We start from the raw sequence: 17,864 nt of genomic DNA, 5'->3' as shown, positions 1-17,864 counted from the left end.
TACCCAGCAAAATGTTCGATGCCAAAGATGACATTCAATCATGGGTGCAAGTGATCTAGCATGTCATCTTTTTAGCATCTTCATCGATGAATTTTATATGAGCGTGGACCCCAAAAGATGACGTTCTTTTCTGGATCCTAAGCATGTCATTTTAACCAATGCGTTGACATGTCATTTCCACCAATGCTTTGGCATGTCATTTCCACCAATGATTTGACATGTCATTTTCACCAATGCTTTGACACGTCATTTTCACCCATGCTTTGACATGTCATTTTAACCAATGCTTTGGCATGTCATTTTCACCAACCCCTTGGCATGAAATTTTCATGTGTTGTTTGGAAAGTGGAAATGCTGTATTGAAATATGGTTTTCATGAAAAAAAACTCTTTATTAATTCAAACGAATTCATGAAATAACTACAATTAATTTATCAGTTTAGTTTTTCAAAAGTTTACATCCAAAATTGCAATGTAATCACCACCGCTGCAACGCAAAAGATTACTTCCTCCGTTCTCCGCAACTGATATTCTTTCATCTTACAAAAGGTTTTTTCAATTATCTTCCCATCACCAGTTCAGATTTCGACATGGACTCCAAATGCACTCCTTTAAGTATTTTTATTTCGTAAATTACTTTTATTTTATAATTTTGTTATTTTATAACAACATTTTGGTAATTTATACTCTTTTGTTTAGTGACGGAAATATGTAGGGATCTACAACCCGGCTTGCTTTAGGGATCTCTAAGAACAAAATGTAACGAACGGGGAGGAGAGACTTTTTATGGAAAATGCCATTTATGCTTAATTAATTTATTTTTAATTGTTTCTTTCCAAAAGTAGTTTCTTCTTTATTTTCAGATTTTTGTTCCTTTTCGTTTCGGACTTTTTTTTCAAATTCCAAGAAGCGAGATTTGATTGATTTCATTCTATGTCAGATTTAGAACAGACAAGGGAACTTTTAAAATAGCAATGTGTGCAGTCCGATTCTATTTTTAGCTCGATGGTTGGGACTTCATATAATACCAATTGTTTAGAAGTTTTAGTTGTTTGATATGCAGGAAATGTAAGACAACATCACGAACACAGTTCTAACAACTTTGGTCTGTTCCAGAATCTACTTATTTTTATTACGATAACAATTTTTCCTTTATGTTATCGAGAAAAAATAGTAAAAATTAGTAGATTTTTGCAGTACCTGTACATACCAAAATGAAAATAAACAGGTGTGTAAATAAAAACACAAACATCATCTCTATTGGATCGATGGAATGGGTACAAATGCTGATGAAAAGATCGGATCTTTCACGACTTCCTTTGCATTGGTTCAAATCCTAATGAAAAGGTCGGATCTTCCACGACTTCCTTTGAACCAATGCAAAAGATGACATGAAATCACGTCATCGCAAAGAACCCCTTCCGTCAAATTTTGCTGGGATATAGTGAAGTTGGTGCACCAAATCTAAACCGATTTCAATATAATTCGGTGATATTTTCCTAATTGCGTTACAATGGACAGAATTTTCGTGTTTGGTGCACCAAATACCTCAAATCGGGGGAACAATATATGGAAGATATATCCAAATTTGAACCGATTTGGATATAATTTTGCACATTTATTTCTAGACAGAATTTAGTCACACATTGCAAATTTCATTTAAATCGGCCATATATAGCGTGTCTGGTGCAGCATATATGTGAAATCGGCCCAAAATATATTGGGAGCTATATCAAAATCTGAACCGATTTCGATATAATATGGCACATTTATTTCTAGACCGAATTTAGTCAAACGTTCCATATTTCATCGCAATCAAACATGTATAGCATGTTTAGTGCAGCAAATACCTGAAATCGGCCGAAAATACATATATTTGGGAGCTATATCCAAATCTGAACCGATTTTATTTTTTAATCGAATTCAGTCACACATCCCATATTTCATCGCAATCAATCGCATTGGTACATAGATTAAGAAAAAAATCAGCATTCCAAATCTGTTTTCGTTACTAACTTTGATCGTTGCACGCAAAAGATATGACTGTTTTAATTATGATAATTAGAAAAAATTCTAAAAAATCGCGGCTTAATATAGTTAGCTGTTATATCCTATTATCGTTAACTGAATTCGCACCCTTTGCGATGATGCAAAAAATAATCGTTTGAGGAAGATACAGTGGATATATTAAAAAATCATACATTAGAAACTTCAACTCTGAAGTGTACTCTGTAACTTCTCCTTTGAGTATTAAGCTCTACATTGTGTTGTAAAACCACTAATTGGAAAATAACATAATAATAAAAATAGGTAAAAAACTTTTTAAGTTAAACGGTTTTATGTTAAACATACATTGCAATGTTTAAGATAAATGTACTAAAAACCAAAAAATAATAAAATAGATACAGTCGTGGGAATTATAAACATATGCATAGACTAGATTAAAATAAAACCGTGGGGAATGTCAATTGTCTACAAATTATCGACTTAATGTGCGATAGAAGAATCGTTTAATTCGTCGTTAGGCAGTTGGCCCGCAGACGGTGAAGAAATTACTTACTATTTTCTTGCTCATGGAAACTCCAATAGTTATACACTCCATGTAAATAAAAGAGATGTTTCAACTAGTTTATCGTTGGACATTCACACTGCTGGCTGGCGAGGAATCGTTTCACTGCTCGTAGTTTGTCTTTAATCGACAAAGTACTACTCGCTCACCACTATGAAACCCTAAAACTCGCTTATAATCGAGCTTGCTAGCTTGTTTCCACATTCTAGCCCTACTTATCACACGTCCATCGTTGTCGGTTGAACAACTTCCTAATTATAGTGTAACATTACAAAACAAACATTTTAATCAACGATTGTAGACAAGTGACGTGCCCCACGGTTTTATTTTAGTCTAGTCTATGCATATGTTTATAATTCCCACGACTGTATCTATTTTATTATTTTTTGGTTTTTAGTACATTTATCTTAAACATTGCAATGTATGTTTAACATAAAACCGTTTAACTTAAAAAGATTTTTACCTATTTTTATTTTCTAGTTTTTAGTTTTTATTTCGCATTCTGTTTAATTCATTTAGTGCTTCATTATTGCAAGGTTTCTTGCCCGTTAGTTTATTGCAGTCCAACTGTACCGCTAACGACGTATCATTTTCAACCACTCTAACGCCACACAGTCCTCAACACGATAAAAAATCTTGACTTAGGTGGTGGATTCAGGCTGGATTAATCAGATACCTAAATTACAGATTCAATTTCTAAATTTAAATCTTAATTATACGCCATTTAGTGGCTGCGCCCATCTTAAATATTGAGGTTATATAGTGCACTGTAATCTTCTTGTCAAGCCCTTTTATTTGATACCCATATTGGTGGGATTGATAAAAAATTGTTATCAGCCATTTGGTAGCGGCGGCCATCTTAGATTTCAATTTTGCATAGTAAATTGTATTCTACTGTATTCATTTGATACCCATGTTGATGGGATTGATAAAACCTAAGTTATCCGCCATTTTGTAGAGTCCGCCATCTAGGATTTTTATTTTATATAGTACATTGTATTCTACTGGTTGAGCACTTTCATTTGATACCCATATTGATGGGATTGATAAAACCTACGTTATCCGCCATTTTGTAGCGGCCACCATCTTGGATTTCAATTTTTTATAGTATATTGTATTCTGCTTGTTGAGCCCTTTCATTTGATACCCATATTGATGGGATTGATAAAACCTACGTTATCCGCCATTTTGTAGCGGCCGCCATCTTGGATTTCAATTTTTATAGTATATTGTATTCTGCTTGTTGAGCCCTTTCATTTGATACCCATATTGATGGGATTGATAAAACCTACGCTATCCGCCATTTTTTAGCGACCGCCATCTTGGATTTCAATTTTTTATAGTATATTGTATTCTGCTGTTGAGCCCTTTCATCTGATACCCATATTGATGGGATCGATAAAACCTACGTTATCCGCCATTTTGTAGCGGCGGCCATCTTGAATTTATAATGATAATGAATAAACATAATTGTATTGTCACCAAAATGCAAAGTGTATACAAAATTTCAGATTAATCGGATGACAGGAAGAGGGTGAAATTTGAATTACTAAATTTGACCCAAGAATAAATAATAAAACAAACGGGGTGAGCTAAATAAAACCATTTAACCATTTAAAAATCGTTTCCTTCAACGATTTTTTCCGATTTTTATACCCTCCACCATAGGATGGGGGTATATTAAGTTTGTCACTACGTTTGTAACTACTCGAAATAATCATTGTAGACCCCACAAAGTATATACATATATTCTTGATCAGCGTGCAATTCTACATCGATATAGCCATGTCCGTCCGTCTGTCCGTCTGTCTGTCTGTCCGTCTGTGGAAATCACTCTAGCGTCCGAACGGATTGACGTAGGTTGATGAAATTTTGGGAAAATATGTTATATTTACGTAGGACTTTTGGTATTGAAAGCGGGCTATGTAGGTCCACGCTTTCGTATAGCCCCCATACAAAATGACGCGTGACGCGTCGTCGTTTTAAGGAATTTTTAAGATATTTGGCCCATTTTACCACCGAATTGGTTGTAATTTGGTACTTTGTGTCTCCAGAGGCCAAAAAACATTCCTACCAAAGTTGGGTTATATAGGTCCACGTTTTGGCATAGTCCCCACATAAGACCCCTTATAAAGTACGCGTCATTTTAATATATTTTGAATGTATTAGACACATTTGACCAAAGAATCGGTTGTAACTTTGTATTTTGTGTTTCCAGAGGCTAAGAAACATTTCTACCATAAAATGTTTATATAGGTCCACGTGATGATATAGCCCCCATAATACAATATCTCCCGATTTTCGATATTTTGAACGTTTTAGCCTCATTATCACACCGATATGGCTGAAATTTGGTATTTAGTCTTCTTTAGGCGTATAAAACTTTCCCCCAGAAATTTTTAGGTATAGGTCCACGCCATCATATAGCCCCCATAGAACGGTACCTTCCGAATTTCGGTATTTTGAAGGTTGTGGCCACATTAATCCACCGAAATGGCTGAAATTTGTGGTGGAGGGTATAAAAAGTTCGGCCCGACCGAACTTAACGCTTTTCTTACTTGTTTTACATTAGTACGACCACAGCTTCCGCTTAAATTATTATTTTAAGAAACCCCTCGGTGAATCGGGCTAAAACAGTTTATTTTTCCGAAATGCGGTCAAAAGTTATGGTATAGTAAAACTGATCGCGAGTTACAATACCCCATACCTCAGTTTCAACATAAGTTAATTTTCTACATAAAGCTTGATATATTTTCCATATAATTTGGCATATTTATTTTTAGACCGAATTCAGTCACACATTCCATATTTCATCGCAATCAAACATATGGTAATATTCAAAAAAGTTTTACAATCGTTGAAGTTGAGGTTCACCATTTAATAAGTCGCGAACTGTTAATATATTTTATAAAATATGAATATATTTATATTAATTGAAGTGTTTTAGCCACGATCTCATAATATGGACCATAACAAATAATTTTCGTGGAAGCTGCGTTGGTGGTAATATAAAAATATGGGAAAAATGTGTTGAAGTAAACAAGTTTTTTTTTTGTTCTTTCTTGATTTCTGGCCAAACCACGCAAAACTCAAACCTGTGCTCAAAGAGAGAACTAAAGAATACCCCTTGGGCAACATGGTTCCCCCTAAAATCGATGCTGACATTTTGAAGTTTTGATTTCAGTGTTTTACGATTTTTTCTTATAATTAGAGGGTGCAACTAGGTAATAATCGAAACTAGTATATAGGATTGTAGAACTCGCGATTCCACGTCGTTCGATGTATATCCCATGAGTGTGTTTCGTACAGCTTCCTAGTAATAGGAGTCCAAAGGCGAAAATTTGATGCGTAAATTTTCTGAAAAAACCTATTTTTTGGCTCTAAAATTTACAACTGTCGTACAGGTACCCCTCAACCCCGCGTGATTTTAGTCTTTCTACGTGCCGGATCTAATAAGCCCTTCCGCGTTCGAATCCATCCACTAAAACGCCGGATATAGATACCCTGAAAGTAGGAAAATCTGCAAAAATATATTTTGACAATTCCGCGAATTGAACCGCGACTTTCTTTGAATATTTTTACATAAATGTAATCCTTTATACGCGATTATTATATTTGCCAAAAAGGTGTGTCACAAATTACAAAGATTCGGGAGTAATATCCCTATTTATCCCAAAATAGAATGTGGTGGCACATCCGCAGTTCTTGACGAATCTGTCTAAAATAATTTATATTGACGTATTTTTAATAGGCGGCCATTGAAATCGGATGCACCTTATCACCACTTGAAGGTTTTTTGAATAGTAAGATGCAACTGATGGCACACTTTGGCCGCTGAATAAAACATGGGCAAATCCATGCATATTGATAGACATGGACTCCCTGTATCCGAAAAGCACATGCACCTCAACTGATTTAAACGGATTCGCGAATTACACGCTTTTTAATTTTTCTGTTTTTTTCTTTGGTTGTAATTTCATTATTACGCCCTACTACTTATTTCTATTGCTTATCGCAAATAGCAAATATACTTTCACGATGACAAATTATTTTCCTTGTAATAGTTTTAGCAAAATACTTCAGGTTTTGTATGGAAAATTAGCGAAATAGTAGGATAACTCCCAAAAATATTTCTCCAATTTTTCGAATTAAACCAAAATATATATGGTAATATTCAAAAATGTTTTACAATCGTTGAAGTTAAGGTTCACCATTTAATAAGTCGCGAACTCTTAATATATTTTATAAAATATGAATACATTTATATATATTGAGGTGTTTAACCCGGATATGCCGACGGGCAAACTAATGAAGCAATTTTCGTGATTTTTGAAAATAGTGTTATTCTGACTGATAATATTACAAAACTGAAGAAAAAATAAAGAAAAGTATTTTCTAACTTGGTTTTTAAGGCCGTACTACATGTAGTACACTCGGCATATACGTACGCAAAAGACAAATGTAGTTTTATTATATTTGGGGCATAGTCATTGGAGAATTGAGTAATAACTTGCACCAAATCACCATCAAAAATTTTTTAAAACAATTCCAATGTTTTAGGTAAAATTTCCTGATCACATGCTGAAATAATAGCATCGATGTCTTCCAGATTTTGCTTCGTTCTTTTCACTGACATATCAAGCCATCAGTGAGAAGGAAAAAGCAAGATCAGTTACAATAACGCAAGTGCAATATCGTCATCGCTATCTGAGACAATGGAATAAATATTTCGAAAAAATCAGCTTCAACATTTAATAATGGAGGAGATAATTTTTTAAAATTCGCTTCATTTGCTCCGGGATCTTCATCTATAATGTAATTAGGGGGGCTTCTATAAAAGTTTCTGGCCTAATAATGAAAACGCAAATATTTATCAACAAAAATAGTTTTGTTGTGTTATAAAGTATTTTCCATCATGATTTATACACTTTTGGCAGCACTTATACCAATTGTTCAAGCATTTTTTCCACTCCGGATGAGACATCTCCAAAACATGGTTTTTGAACGCTTCAACAGCATCTTCTGGCGACGAAAATCGTTGACCACACAATTTTTCTTTATGTGCGGGAATCAAATGAATACATTGGGTTCCAAGTCAGGGCTGTACGGCGGATGACCCATCAATTCCAGTCAAAAATGCTTTGGTTTGAATCGGTATGTAAGATCTCACATTGCCATGGAGCACAATGATTCGATTTCTTCTTCGTTTCCGAAGACATCAGACATCAAGCAAATTGTGGTGTACCACTCAGAATTTATCGTCGTACGTTTTTCAAGCCATATAGTCGCCATATGATCAGTTAAGTCGCACAAAACAGGCGACTATTTGTTTCGAAGTGCTTCTTCAATGAACAACTTTAGTTGGATTTGGCTCGTGTTCGAAGACCCCATGGTCGATTGCTGTTTTGTTTCGGGCTCATACGTATATATCCAACATTCGTCTCCTGTGACGACCGTATGAACGTCTTGTGAAGCACTGCTATCGTATTTTTTCAAAATTTCTTTGCACCAATCGACACGAGTCTTTTTTGAGCTATTGTCAAATTGTGGAGGTTCCAACGATAACAAACCTTTTTTACAGACAGGTGTTCATGCAATATCGAATGTAAGCTGGTGCAAAAAATTACCAAGGCTGTCTCTATCTCACATGACGATTTTGCATTATTAGTTCTTGCACAATATCAATGTTTTCTGACACAACGGCCGTTTTTGAACGATATTGCCTAGGCCAGAAACTTATCTAGTGGCCCTCGTATTCACATCATCGGCGGGCACAATTGCATTACCATTAAAATCATATCATCGGCGGGCATAATTGCATTACCATTAAAATCATATCAAAATGTTCAAATATTTCTTCTAAGGCCTTTATTATCTCATTTAATGTTAAAAATCTGTAAAAATAATATTTTTATTTTTTACGCATAAGCGCCGAACGTACTACATGTAGTACGCAAGGAAATGTGTCAACTAAAATCACATTTAATTAATTGTTTGACCCATACTTTTGCTACGTATTGATTTTTACAACTGTTAAAATTAGAAAAACGTAGAAAACCAACAAAAATAAAATATGCATATAAATTTTTTTCGCATAGGTTGCGTGGCATCTTCACTCTTTTTCAAATTTCACAAAACTGAAATCTTTGATCATAAATAATATGCACAAGCAATTACTTTAGACAAAACTTATCAAAGTACGCTTTGTTCACCGTTATGTTCTGTAGCGCCTCAGCAAGTTTATTAGAAAATTTAACTTAAAATAAGCACATAAACCTACAAATAATAGGTGTACTACATGTAGTACACTCGGCATATCTGGGTTAAGCTACGATCTCATAATATGGACCATAACAAATAATTTTCGTGGAAGCTGCGCTGGTGGTAATATAAAAAAATGGGTAAAAATGTGTTGAAGTTAGCAAGTTTTTTTGTGTTTTTTCTTGATTTCTGGTAAAACCAAGGAAAATTCAGACCTAAGCTCAAAGAAAGAATTGAAGAATACCCCTTGGGCAACATGGTTCTAATGTATGACTTCTCGATATATACAGTGCATCCCCCTTAAATCGATGCTGACATTTTGAAGTTTTGAAATCGGGGTTTTTGGAATTTTTCTTATAATTAGAGGGCGCAACCAGATAATGAACTAAACTATTTATTGGATTGTCGAACTCGTGATTCCACGTCGTTTGATGTATATCTCATGGGTGTGCTCCGTACAGCTCCCTAGTAATAGGAGTCCAAAGTCGAATTTTTGGTGCGTAATTTTTCTTTAAAAACATATTTTTTGGCTTCAAAATTTACAACTGTGATTCAGGTACCCTTGAACCCCGCGTGATTTTAGTTTTTTTCCGCGCCGGATTTAATGAGCCCTACCGCGATCGAATCCATCCACTAAAACCGCTTATATAGATACCCTGAAAATAGGAAAATCAGAGCACTTTTATTTTGACTAATCCGCATACTAAACCGCGATTTCCCTTAAATTTTTTTACATAAATGGAATCCTTTATACGCGATTATAATATTTGTCAAAAAGGTGTGTCATAAGTTACAGAGATTCGGGAGTAGTATTCGTATTTAACCAAAAATAGAATCAGGTAGCACATCCGCGGTTCTTGACGAATCTGTATAAAATTTGTCTTATTGACGTATTTTTAACAGGGGGTCACTGAAATCGGATGCGCCTTATAATCATATGAACATCGCGTTATTTTTACCCACATGAAGCATTTTGGTGTAGTAAGATGCAACTGATAGCACACTTTGGTCGCTGAATGAAACATGGAAAAATGCAAACATATTGACAGAGAAGCACTCGCTCTATGCGAAAAGCACATGCGCCTCAACTGATTTTAACTATTTCGCGCGTTATACGGTTTTTAACTTTTACTCTTTATTTCCTAATTCTAGTGCTTATCACACTAAGCAATTATACTTTCACGATGATAAACTATTTTCCTTGAAGAGGTTTTAGCAAAATAATTCAGGTTTTGTTTGGAAATTTAGCGAAATAATAGAATAACACCCAAAAAATGTTCTCTAATTTTTCGTATTAAACCAAAAAATATATTCTTGAAATTATGTTCCAACAATAAACTTTTGTCATTTGTTGTAGCTGCAATATGCAATTTAAAATCCCAATCTATAAATTTTTGGTCTCACATTTTTCTGGACATTGTCTAGATTCTGTACGTATTTTTAATTTATTTTTTAGACATTGTTATGGACTCTGTTTCGCGGCTTACCTTTTGTATGCCTTTTTGTAAGAATAAGACTTGTTGTTTTTCGTTTTAAATTCAATGCTTTGTTTTATTTACAGTTTAGGTTAAGTAGCAAATTTAATTTACTTCATAGATTTAAGTAGGCAAATTTTATAGCAATTTTTAGGTAATTTAGAAGGTAAGTTTTAGGCAAGTTCAATTAGCAAATTTCAGGTAAGTTACGGTAAGTATTTGTTTGTGTGTTTAAATTAGGTTTTAGCTTGTAAGTTTTAACACTTTAACTTGTAAGTAGAGTTTAAGTAGCACAATTGTAGTTTATAATTAGATTTTACTTAGGAAAATTTAGGTTTTAAGCTTTAACAATATTCTTGTGTTTTGTACTTTAATTTATTTTGTACTTTGTGGTATTTTGTGTGTTGATTCTTTATGTTTACAAATTCAATGTAGGTTTCGTTTGTGTAAATTCACTTTTGTTTAAATTTTAGCTTTTTGTATGTTCAATGTTCTATAACGATTTTAAGTGTGTTATTAATGTTCACTGTTTTGCACTTGTCACTGGGGGGGGGGGGGGGGGGAACTTTCAAACTTATGCGATCGCGGTTGTAAAAAGAACTGGCCGATGCAATAATTTGCATCAGCTTAGCTAACCGATTTACAAATCTACTTTATGCTTATTTACTTCCAATCGGTTGGAATTTACCGGTGACTGCGCATGAGTGTGTGTGAACTATTTACCATGTTTACACCTTTTAGGTTTTACATATTTCCTAATTTTTGCCGCAGTCACCGCTAACTCCAACCGACAGTAGCGAGCAAAAATCTACGAACTTATAAACAGACTCTAAGTTAGAATAAATAAAATTTACTCCAAGATTCCTTCATTATTTTTTGATTTTCCGCGAAAATGAAAATAAATTTAGCAAATATTAAGGCGTCTACGGATAGATATTAAATGTTGTTACCGATTTATATATACATTTTGGTATTACAACACAAAGGGAATTTTTAAATATTTTTTCTTTATAAGGGAATAAAACCCCCCATAACTTTTGGGCGCAGCATCCAATTTTGTGAACGCGAACAGATTTGAAACCACGATTTTTTTCTTAACCCATGTACCAAAAATCGTGAATGTGCTTGTAAAAAAATTTTTTAATTTTTTTTCGATGGAATTGTAAAGGAAATTTGAAATTTACCATATATATATTTTTGAAATAAATTTCAACAACAAGTTTTCGTCTTTTGTTCAAAGATGTCAATATTATAAGATAGGACAAGTCAATTGTGAAAAATTAACTGTAGAGGGAGTTAACCTCTGTTGCTACGATATCATAGCAACATTCTGTTAAACGAAAACTGTTACTCATTGGAATATTGACAAGAAAAACATTAAAACTCAAGTTTGACGGCATTCGGTTTTGATTTTTTCATTGAATGAACAATAAAAAAAGAAAAGAAATAAATTTCAGCCACAAAACACGACGTAAATGTTTTCTGCCGCGAGAAATGGGAATCAAAAACGATTGATAACAGCAATATCAATTCCAGTGAGTTGTGTAGCCATCTGTAACCAAAATGTGGAGCTATTATCATATGTTTTTGGAAAATGCATTTCTTCTAGTCTTTACTTCTCTACGTTTTTGCCACAATGTGGAAAAGGGTATTATAAGTTTGTTTTGGTACAAATTCATGTAACACCGCGAAATATTCGTCGGAGACCCCCAATGTGGTATACCAATCTTCATATCTCGACGAGATAAAACGATTTTGAGATTTGTGTCCGTCTGTCCATTACTCTTATGTTACACGCTAAAACTTTCATACGAAACTTTCCCATTATTTTGGCGTTCATAGATCGAGTTCCATACAAAAGTAATTTTATGAAATTACTGTAATGGGAAACTCGACCTAAGAACGTCAAAATAATGGGAAAGTTTCGTATGAAAGTTTCAGCGTGTAACATAAGAGTTATAAATTGTAAACCCGATGTGTGTCCGTCCGTCCGTCTGTCCATTATAAATTGTAAACACGCTCCAGGCCGCAATTATGGACCGATCGTCACGAAATTTTCAGAATAGATCCATATTCTTATTGGTGATGATCGTGAAATATCTAGCGGCTCTGTAGGTCTCAATAATAATCCGATCATAATTTTAATTTTAAATAAGGTAAGAGTATATCACAAAGGAGAAGCTTGCAATTTTAGATGGTGATCAGATAATACATAGAGGGTTAAATGGACCAAAACTTTTGTGGGAAAATTGTGAAAATTTTTTATATACAGCTTATATCTTAATTCCTGGAAGGGACATTCCGGACAAGTGAGATATACTTGAAAGTGGAACGCTTGACCTTTCAATTCATGCCAATTATGTTGGCGCATGATCAGATAACAGAGTTACAGTCTAATATATTCCGTTATTTGTTTGTAGTGTAATAATAAGCTCGCTAGAAGTCGCAATTATACATCAATAGTCACGAAATGTTGCACCGGGTAAGAGTATAGGTCGAAAAAGATGCCTACAATTTTGAATGATGATCTGGTATTCTTTAGCGGGTGAAATTTGCATGAAAAATATAAAAATTTTATTTTTGGTCGATATTTTAATTCCTTAAGGACATACATATATATTTCGCAAAGTAGCCTACTGACCTACTTCCTACTGCCTAATATATAATAGCTTCTGTGTAGAGAACCACATTCTTATCCCATGAGACTTATTGTCACTCCAAAAGTTTATGTAACACCACGAAATATTCGTCCTAGACCCCTTATTTGGTATGCCGAAATTCATATCACGACGAGATAAAGCGATTTAGCGATGTGTGTCCGTCCATTAAAAATTGTAAACAAGCGAATTTAAGGAGGTTGGGTTCGGGCCAGAATAGAAATGATTAGTTGTTGTTCAGGGAATGAAATGGACCAAAAACAAAATTTTAACCAATTTTGTAGCGGCTCTGTAGGCCAAAATAATAATCCGCAAAATTTTAAAAAAGTTTGAGTTTATGATAAAGAAGAAGCGTACAAACCAACATCAAGTTCAGATAATACTTAGCGGGTTAAATGGACTGAAACTTTTGTGTGAAATTGGTAAAAATTTCAATAACGTAGCGGTTAAACAACGGAAGTAGTAGTACTACATAAGTGGGTTTCATTACATTTTAGTTTGTGTGAACTAAATTTTCCTTTCCTGCTACAAAAATGTCTTTGTCATGCTAGATAACTTTTCGGTTTTGGTCATAAGTATTATACATTACATCTCTGATATTTGATAATTAAATTTTCACAATCATTGAAAAGAAGTTCAGTGGAGAGCGATTATCCAGGGATAGTGGTATAGGGTATCCCATGGTCGGCTCCGTCCGACTATAGACTTTTCTTACTTATTTCTATATATGTCTGTTTACTTTACTTAGTTTTCTCCTATTGTTCTCACACTCGAATTACCACAAAGAGTCTTACTTCAAACATTGAAATGCCCTTGAGACATGTTTCTTAAATTTCTTTTGTTCAGATTTTGTTTTTTAAGATTTGTTTTTTTTTCATCCGAATGACCAACACTTAATTTCGTCACATATTTCATCGTCTCTATTTCATTTGGCGTTGCTTAACAAATATCTGGTCAAATATCTACTCTGATTTCGACGACATCAACACACCAAACAATAGTCATTTGTTAGGATTGAAGTAAATTCGAATACAAAGGATTATTGAGTATTTTTAGTTGGTTCCTTTTTTGATATTTGGTTGATTCTGTTTGATTTTGTGTGTTGTTTTCTTTTTTTCTTGCATTGATTTTAAAGACCTTGGTTTGTTATTTGATTTTATTGGAAGGTTAGTGACACAGCTGACGTTCTTTGGAAGTATTCAGAATAAAGAATACTTGGTGATATTTTCTAAGTTCATTACAGGTGAAATTTGTAGCCTTGGAGATAAACAACTTATGTCAAGAAATATATTTATACTTTATAATATAGCCGTCGCATAACAGAATTAAAGAGAGACTTTCGGCAATACCATTTCATCGGATAGAATTAACGATTTACTGCAGAAAATAAATAAAACATAACTTCAGTGCAAAAGAAAAAAATGTCTGAGACATTTGAGTCTTTTTTAATCGATGTATTTTAGTTGAAAATTCAGTGTCAATGGTTTAATTACATTTTATTTTTCTGCAGAAAGAAATTGACGATGGTTTTAATATGGGGAGGGTAAATTTAAGGGCCTGTTTACGTATGTCGATAAGAAAATGAATGCGTAAGAAAAACTACCAAATTTGAGTGTGTTTTTCAAATCTGTTTTTTCTTAAATCGTGTCTATAAAATTTTTATTTTGTTTCAAGAATGTGTTGCATAAATTTGTTTTAAAATTTTCGATGTTATTCGCGATTTTACATTCTACTCGACAGCTACAAGACAAGTGAGTGATTTTGACATTCTCTTTCTATAAAAGACATTCCTTTCGAAATACGTAAACCCAAATATACATGGAAAAGTGTACGTTTACGTGTTATTTCATATGGCTTGTCGGTCGCATAGATTTTCGTTTCGAAGGTGTTTACATGAACAGAAAATGATTTTTTTCCACTTCGGAGGCGCAAGAAACCTTTCGGTCGACATACATAAACAGGGGTAAATGTTTTGTTGATGTTGTTTTTCACATGGCGAAGTGCAGAATTCACCATGTTACAATGAAGTACAAGTATGCATGTTAACGTTTAGTTCGGCCGGGCCCAATTTTTTATATCCTCCACCACTAACTGTATTGAAGTGAACACGAATAAGGTCAGGCCACCTCATATTTTCAGTAAAGTTGGCGACATTTCCTGGGTATTTCGGCCATGTAATACTTCTCTATAGGTGGTGTAGTACGACACACCGTTCGGATTCGGTGCACTCATTGATATGACAGAAGGCTTTCTTATCCCTACTAGGATGTTTGTGGAACAATTATATTTTGAACTTCACAAATGCAAAATTGCAATCTTGGATGTATAAATAGGAGCTCCAAATGGCGAAAATTTTCTAGCAACAACAACAACATCTAATATGCCTGATGATGTTAGCCTAACCAGCTAACGAAACGATCGTCGCATAGTGGTTGATGTGTGTGTGTAGGACTTCGCTAGATATCAATTTTTCAATGTAATCTCCTTAGGTCATAAAAAGCTCGATTAATTAAATTCGTATTTTATACATTTCTAATAAATATTCCTAAATTGAAAAATTGACATAGTTTAGTCCCTTCTGCTACATATTTTAATTTTCTTTGAATATAAGTAGTGCGATTCTCTAACTCATTTTTTGAGTGATCGACAAAAATCGGTAACATTAAATCGCAAAATTATGAATGAAAAGTACAAAAAAAAAGTTGGCAACACTGTAGAACTTTACAACTACTTCTCATTGGTCGCTAGCCTACCGAATAATATCGTTAATTACCGAAATGATAAGCATTTTAATTTTACCGACATTTGTCGGTAACTCAAAAAATGAGTTATAGAATCGGTAACTCAAAAAATAATTTAGAGAATCGCACTAAAGGTTTCTACTTGGAATACACCAAATATAAATAAATATATAAGCCCGACATAAAACACGGAGTACATTAAAAAAAAACGATGACGAAGCTACCCTACACATAAAGCTGAAAACACATCCAACGTTTGGGTAAAGTTTTGTGTCGTTTTGACCGTTTTTACACTGTTCGGCATGATGCCGAAAAATTCAAATTCATTTGAAATACATATATGCCGGCAAACATATCAACGACTTTGGTGTCGTCGTCGCCCTGTTGTTGTTGTTTTTTTTTTCTCAACGCCCAACACAAAACTTTAATCAAACGTTGGATGTGTTTTCAGCTTAAAGCTGGCAGACCAAGGCTTCAATGGAGCGAACAAGTGGAAGGCGAAATCGAAAAGCGCGGTATTCCAAAAGGCAAAGCAACAAACAGAGAGGAATGGAAATCATTTCTTAGTTCGGCTTCTATGGCCAAATGTTCTGTAATAGGCCTACTAAATAAGTAATTAGTTACGTGAACGCCGCTGTACATTAGGGATATAACTTTTCGCACTTTTTTGCAGATATCGAAAATACCACCACATAGCCGTGTAGAGCATGAAAAACTATTATGAAATAAGGTGTAATTTTTTCTCTATCGCGAAAAAAGTTTCCGCACCAAATGCATTGAAGTTCAGAAATGCATTTTTTAATTTTATCTGTTATAACAACATATTTGCTTTTCATTAAAATTTTTATTTTTTTGTAATCTAATTTAAAATCATTATCAAAGCGTTCTGGACGAATTTGATCTCAAATCGCGCCATTTCGGAGCATATTAGGAACTTTTGACACTATTACAATTTTTGGTTTTTCTTTATAAACTCGTGAATTTTATGTTTATATTTTTTGTACCTATCGGACAAGAGAATATGGTGTCATTTGCAACAAATTCGCGAAAGTTACAGACCGTAATGACTTTGCCTGTGATAATTATAAAGAACAAATAATTCACATTTTAAAAATATAATGCTTTTCACAAAATAGATGGACGAATTTACTGGAAATAAAAGAATAAACAATTAAATAAAAAACAATAACTGAATTTTTCTCAAATTTTTGGAAATATACAACTCACTATATTTCTATTTAAATAACACTATTAATTAATCACCATAAAAGTTATTTGTTTACTTTTGTGGGGAACATATGGAGCATTCATTGCCTTATCGCTGCAATGTTCTGTGCCTACTCAACAACTTTTTTTTTCGAGCAAATTTGTTTCTTAAATAATATATTATTTTTATTTGGAAGTTTTATGACCCTTGGCTTAGTAACATATTTATGTTGCCCTCATACGATAATGAGCAATACACCACCCAATTCAATAGTGATTTGTCACTCAAAAATAATCGCTAAATATTTATATACACTTGTATTTGCTAAGGTCAGTTTATGTGATATTGAACAGTGGGAACTGAATAAAGAAAATAATTTAGATTCACTTTGGCATACAAATAGTAAGGAAAATAATTTAGTTTTATTGTCCACTATGACCATAGTATTCAGACGTTAAAATTGCAAGGAAACTGAGCACAACTTCAATCTGTACTGCAGGTGACATAGGATATTGCAGATTTTTGTTTGCATTTATTCTGTTTTAGTCCAGGATTTATATTTACCAATATATTATTCTACGTGAATGTCTCGACTTTTTTCAGATAAGTTAATTTTTGGTAGTGAACAGTGTACAAAGAGTCGCAGTATGCCTCTTCTTCTTTATTTGCATATTCGATCTCCGAATATAAGCGACCAATACAATTATATATAATTATCTGTTACAAATTTTAAGGTATGTTCATATATTTTCCATGATCTCCATAAAGGCGTCTCTATTTCTGGCTTCACTCAGTAGGGTTGAGATATTTCCAATGCCGGTCCATTTAAGAATATTGTCAATCCATGATATTTCTTTCCGTCCTCTGGATGGCTTCCCTTCTATTGTTCCAGTGATTATGGTTTGGAGCAGTTTGTATTTTGCGTTCCTCATTACATGTCCAAGATATGATGTTT

Source organism: Musca autumnalis, unplaced genomic scaffold (assembly GCF_047663935.1).
Source record: "Musca autumnalis isolate F117 unplaced genomic scaffold, ASM4766393v1 scaffold_2, whole genome shotgun sequence".
NCBI lineage: Eukaryota > Metazoa > Arthropoda > Insecta > Diptera > Muscidae > Musca > Musca autumnalis.
Note: the sequence above shows the minus strand (reverse complement) of the source record.